Genomic DNA, 6,580 nt, shown 5'->3' with positions numbered 1-6,580 from the left:
TTTGGTGCTCTCTCTTCACTTCCTCAATCCCTATCTTTTTCCGGAAAATTTTATGTGAAAAACTAAAGAAAATGTAAAATTTTGCCTTTAAAACTCATTTGACTTGACTTCGGTCAATGTTTTGAGCAAATGGACCCGAATATGTGTTTTGGAGGTTCGGGTGGATCAATATCGGGATTTGAAATTTGGGTGTATGCCCGGGATCAAATTTGGAAGTCCTTAGCTTGAATTATCGCCATTTGACGGAAACTAGAAATTTAAAGGTTTAAAGAATTTCTAAATTTGGCCATAATTAGATTTTTGTTGATACCGGGCCCCGATTTGGATTTCGAGAGTTCGATCAGATTTGTCACAATATTTATGATTTGTGTACAAAATTTGAAGTTATTCCGAGGTACGTAGGCACATTTTTCGTTAGTTTGTGAAACAAATAATAATAAAGGCTTGATTTTATAAAGCTTGAATTTATAAGTTTGACCGATAGTTGACTTTAATGATATCAGGTTTGGATTATGTTCCGAAAATTTCTGTAGCTTTGTCATGTCATTTGGGACTTGTACGCAAAATTTGAGTTCATTCGAATTAATTTGACATGTTTCGGCGTGAGTTATAGAATTGACAATTTCATAAATGTAACGACCTGGGCCGGTCGTTTTGAGAATTTAAGTCTCGTTCGACGACATAAGGTCCTAAGCAGCTTTGTATTATGTGTATTGACTTGCGTGCATGGTTGAATTCAGTTACCGGATGATTCAGAGTCAAAACGGAAGAAAGACGCAAGTTTTGAAAGCTTAAGCGGTAAGAGTTGACCGGAATTTGACTTTTATGTAAACAGCTCCGGAATGGGCTTTGGATGATTGCAACAGCTTCATATGGTGATTTTGGACTTAGGCGTGCGTCCGAATTTGGATTTGGAGGTCCGTAGGGTAATTTGGAGCATTTCGGCGAAAGTTAGAAAAGTTGAAGTTTTGAAGGTTGAGAGGTTTGACCAAGAGTTGACTTTGGCAATATCGGGGTCGGAATGCGATTCCGAGAGTTGGAACAACTCCGTTATGTTATTTGGGACTTGCTTGCGAAATTTGACGTCATTCCGGGTTGGTTTGATAAGTTTCGGCGAGAGTTTTAGAAATTTTAAAAGTTTATAAGTTCGATTCATGGTGCGATTCATATTTTCAACGTTGTTTGATGTGATTTGAGACCCCGAGCGAGTCCTGTTAGATTATGTAACTTGTTGGTATGCTTGGACGGGGTTTTAAAACATCAAATGAGTTTTAGATGTTTTTCATGGTTTTGAACATGTCTGGTTCTGGTGTTTTCGCACCTGCGACACATTGGAACGTAGGTGCGGCTCCGCTTCTGCGTGAGCCTGGTCGCTTCTGCGGTAATAGTGGCCTAGGGGATCGCTCGCTTCTGCGGAGGCCAGCACGCAGGTGCGAAGGCCGCTTTTGCGGTCGAGCGATCGCATCTGCGAAAAAGCTCGCTTCTGCGTTTCCTTTGGCGCTTCTGCGGGGTCGCTAGTGCGATTTTAATTCCGTAGATGCGGATCCATGCCTGGCTACCTGAGTTCACATATGCGAACGATTTCTCACAAATACGTGAGCGCAGATGCGCTTCTTTGTCCGCAAATGCGGAAGTCCTCGGCAGAGAGTTTATATTCGAGGGTTTTGCCATTTTCTCCATATTTTGATTTTAGACCTCGGGTTTGGGAGCTTCTTTGTGGATTTTTCTAGCAAATCGATTGAATAAGTATTCTTCACCTAGAATTTATTATATTCCATGATTTGATCTTTATTTTTATCATTTAATTGGTATTTTTAGTTGAGGAAAATGGAGGTTTTTGAAGAAAAATTTCAAAATGAAAAATGATGATTTGAGAGGCGAATTGGTATCGGGATTTGATAATTTTAGTATTGTTGAACTCGTATCGGAATGGGTGTTCGAATTTTTGTGAAATTTGTCGGGTTCCGAGGTTCGGCCTTGGGGGTCGATTTTTAGGTTTTGATAAAGATTGAGGCTTTATAATCCAGAATAATTTCTTATGAGTTTTATTTGTGCTTTGAAGTTATTTTGGTTAGATTTGCGCCGTCCGGAGGTCATTTCACCCCGAGAAGTTCATTTTAGAGTATCAGTCTGTCTTATTTGAGGTATGTATCTTGCCTAACTTCGTGTGGGGGAAGTACCCCTTAGGATTTGAGTTTTTTATGCTAATTGTAGTCCGTGTAAGCGAGGTGACGAGTACGTGCTTGGACGTATTTGTGTAAAATTGGCCTTTTAGGGTACTTAGGTCCTTGTATTTACTGAATATGCAGTTGCTCTCGTTATGATTACGTTTCTTAATTACTAGTTTCACCTCTACCTGCTTTAATTAGAATTAATTGATTCATGATCCACTCTTGTTGCTTATTTGATTCATCAGTGCCTTAACTGAAATTTTTATCTCTTCTATTGCCATGTTATCCTTTCCTAACTACTTATCTTTATTCGAAGTTATAATTATCTCTTTTGTAATTGTTCATCCTTAATTGAGGCTACGATTATCTTTCTGCTGCTTATCCTTATTGAATTTGTTGTATCTCTTTCCTAATTGCCCAACCTTAAAAGAAGTTAGATATCCTGCAATTTAGTTGACTGTCCTTATTTGGAATTATTCACTTGTGTTACCTCCCTCGTTGTTGAACTAAATATTGTGGGACTGTTATTACCTATTATTTCCTTCCCTGTTGAGTTGTTCTTATTATGACTTACATTCTCTATTGTGGCTACTCCTTGTGACATAGTTCCTAAATTTCTTTGAGTTCTGGAATCTCTGAGTTGACTTATTTGTCGTACCATGGTGTTATTGTCATTTTTGTTGTTGTACTTGTTGTTGTGATGCACGAGTCTGCCATGCAAGTATTATTGGGTTGCATGAGGTTTCTGTCGTGCTATTATTAATATTGATGTTTGCACATGCGGCGTGACAAGGCGGGATATGTATATATGGATTGCGCTTGTGGCGAGACAAGGTGGGAACATTATTATGCACGTGTGGTGAGACAAGGTGGGCATTTACTTTACTATTGCACACATAGAGAGACAAGGTGGGCTATATCAGGGATTGATTTGTGATGGCTTACGGGCATTCTTGTTGTTGATGTTTGTGTAGTGGTACACTTACCTATGTGAGTTTTATCTTGTGGAAAGTTGTGAGAAAACATTCTACGTGTTGTCCATTTCTTTTCCTATACTTACTAGCTGGCATGAACCATGTTAGGACACTTGCACAAGTATACACGTAGTTGAGCACTCTTATCGGTTAAGAGATTTTCTTGATATTGCTGAGTATAAATACACACCCTTGTTTACTTGCCTTCTATGTGAGAATGACTCTATTTGGCACTTGAGTCATCAGTGCGGTTATGAAGTGTAATGAGGGCACATGATGCCAAGTGTTAGGGTTTAGGTATTGGGACTCGTGAGTTGTGAATAGTATGAGGTTCGGTACCTCGTGGAGTTTATTGACTAAAACCTGGTGTGAAAGTGGTTGTTTTCATTTAGTTGCTACCTGCCCTTCTTTTAATTGTGTTCATCAGATTTAGGCTGTGTTTCCGTTCGTTCTTCTATGTCATTATTATGGTGTTTCACTGATAGTTGTTGTATCTATTTCTTACTGAAATTTACCGTATTAATTTCCACTTCGCGTAGCCTTTATGTAGATATCATACTCTGTTGTTCCTATACGTATACTTGCGAGTTTTAGATGTTTTTCATGGTTTTTGAACAAGTCTAGTTCTGGTGTTTTCGCACCTGCGACACTTTGGAGCACAGGTGCGGCTCCGCTTCTGTGTGAGCCTGGTCGCTTCTGCGATCATAGTTGCCTGAGGGCTCGCTCGCCTCTGGGAAGGCCGGCACGTAGGTGCGAAGGCCGCTTTTGCGGTCCAGTGATCGCATCTGCGAAGAAGCTCGCTTCTGCATTTCCTTTGGCACTTCTACGGGGCCGCTGGTGCGGCTTTAATTCCGCAGATGCGGATCCAGGCCTGGCTAACTGAGTTTGCAGATGCTAATGATTTCTCGCAAATGCGTGAGCGCATATGCGCTTCTTTGTCCGCAAATGTGGAAGTCCTCGGCAGAGAGTTTATATTCGAGGGTTTTGTCATTTTCTCCATATTTTGTGTTTTAGACCTCGGTTTTGGGAGCTTCTTTGTGGGGTTTTTCAAGAAAATCGATTGGGTAAGTGTTCTTTACCTAAAATTTATTATATTCCATGATTTTATCTTTATTTATATCATTTAATTTGTATTTTTAGTTGAGGAAAATGAAGGTTTTTGAAGAAATATTTCAAAATGAAAAATGATGATTTGAGGGGCGAATTGGTATCAGAATTTGATAATTTTAGTATGATTGAACTCGTATCGGAATGGGTGTTCGGATTTTTGTGAAATTTGTTGGGTTCCGAGGTGCAGGCTCGGGGGTCGACTTTTGGGTCGATTTTTAGATTTTGATAAAGATTGAGGCTTTATAATCCGGAATAATTTCTTATGAGTTTTATTTGTGCTTTGAAGTTATTTTGGTTAGATTTATGCCGTCCGGAGGTCATTTCACCTGAGAAGTTCATTTTAGAGTATAGGTCTGTCTTCTTTGAGATATGTATCTTGCCTAACTTCGTGTGGGGCAACTACCCCTTAGGATTTGAGTCTTCTATGCTAATTGTAGTCCGTGTAAGCAAGGTGACGAGTACGTGCTCAGACTTATTTGTGGAAAATTGGCCTTTTAGGGTTCTTAGGTCCTTGTATTCACCGAATATGTAGTTGCTCTCGTTATGATTATGTTTCTTAATTACTAGTTTCACCTCTACCTGCTTTAATTAGAATTAATTACTTCATGATCCACTCTTGTTGCTTATTTGATTCATCAGTGCCTTAACTGAAATTGTTATCTCTTCTATTGCCATGTTATCCTTTCCTAACTACTTATCTTTATTCAAAGTTATAATTATCTCTTTTGTAATTGTTCACCCTTAATTGCGGCTATGATTATCTTTTTGATGTTTATCCTTATTGAATTTGTTGTATCTCTTTCCTAATTGCCCAACCTTAAAAAAAAGTTAGATATCCTGTAATTTAGTTGTCTGTCCTTATTTGGAATTATTCACTTGTGTTAGCTCCCTCGTTGTTGAACTGTACATTGTGGGACCGTTATTACCTATTATTTCCTTCCTCGTTGAGCTGTTCTTATTATGACTTACATTCTCTATTGTGGCTACTCCTTGTGACATAGTTCCTCAATTTCTTTGAGTTCTGGAATCTCTGAGTTGACTTATTTGTCGTACCATAGTGTTATTGTCATTTTTGTTGTTGTACTTGTTGTTTTGATGCACGAGGTTTCTGCCGTGCGGTTGTTGTTATTATGATGCACGAGGTTTCTGCCATGCAAGTATTATTGGGTTGCATGAGGTTTCTGTCGTGCTATTATTAATATTGATGTTTGCACATGCGGCGTGACAAGGCGGGATATGTATATATGGATTGCGCTTGTGGCGAGACAAGGTGGGAACATTATTATGCACGTGTGGTGAGACAAGGTGGGCATTTACTTTACTATTGCACACATAGAGAGACAAGGTGGGCTATATCAGGGATTGATTTGTGATGACTTGTGATGGCTTACGGACACTCTTGTTGTTGATGTTTGTGTAGTGGTACACTTACCTATGTGAGCTTTATCTTGTGGAAAGTTGTGAGAAAACATTCTACGTGTTGTCCATTTCTTTTCCTATACTTACTAGCTGGCATGAACCATGTTAGGACACTTGCACAAGTATACACGTAGTTGAGCTCTCTTATCGGTTAAGAGGTTTTCTTGATATTGCTGAGTATAGATGCACACCCTTGTTTACTTGCCTTCTATGCGAGAATGGCTCTATTTGGCACGTGAGTCGTCAGTGCGGTTATGAAGTGTAATAAGGGCACAAGATGCCAAGTGTTAGGGTTTAGGTATTGGGAGCCGTGGGTTGTGAATAGTATGAGGTTCGATACCTCATTGAGTTTATTGACTAAAACCAGGCGTGAAAGTGGTTGTTTTCATTTAGTTTGCTACTTGCCCTTCTTTTAATCGTGTTCATCGGATTTAGGCTGTGTTTCCGTTCGTTCTTCTATGTCATTATTATGGTGTTCCGATGATAGTTGTTGTATCCCTTTCTTATTGAAATTTACCGTATTAGTTGCCACTTTGCGTAGCCTTTATGTAGATATCATACTATGTTGTTCCTATACTTATACTTGTTCAGGTTAAAAAGTGCAGTAGGTGTCTTGACTGTTCCTCGTCACTACTCCACTAAGGTTATTCTTGATACTTGCTGGGTACCGCCGTGGTGTACTTATATTACACTTATGCACATTATTTCTTTGCAGATCCAGGTATTTCGAAGTCAGTTGATCATTGGCTAGGTGTGCGGATTGTTGCTGTGGAGACTCAAGGTAAACCTGTTGCTGCATTCGTAGGCTTCAGAGTCACCTTCTGATATGTATTCACACTGTTTACTTTATTTCAAACAGCTGTATTTAGAAAATTGTAGTAAACTCTGTAGAGCTTATGACTTGTA

This window comes from Nicotiana tabacum, chromosome 23, assembly GCF_000715075.1.
Source record: "Nicotiana tabacum cultivar K326 chromosome 23, ASM71507v2, whole genome shotgun sequence".
NCBI classification, from domain to species: domain Eukaryota; kingdom Viridiplantae; phylum Streptophyta; class Magnoliopsida; order Solanales; family Solanaceae; genus Nicotiana; species Nicotiana tabacum.
Note: the sequence above shows the minus strand (reverse complement) of the source record.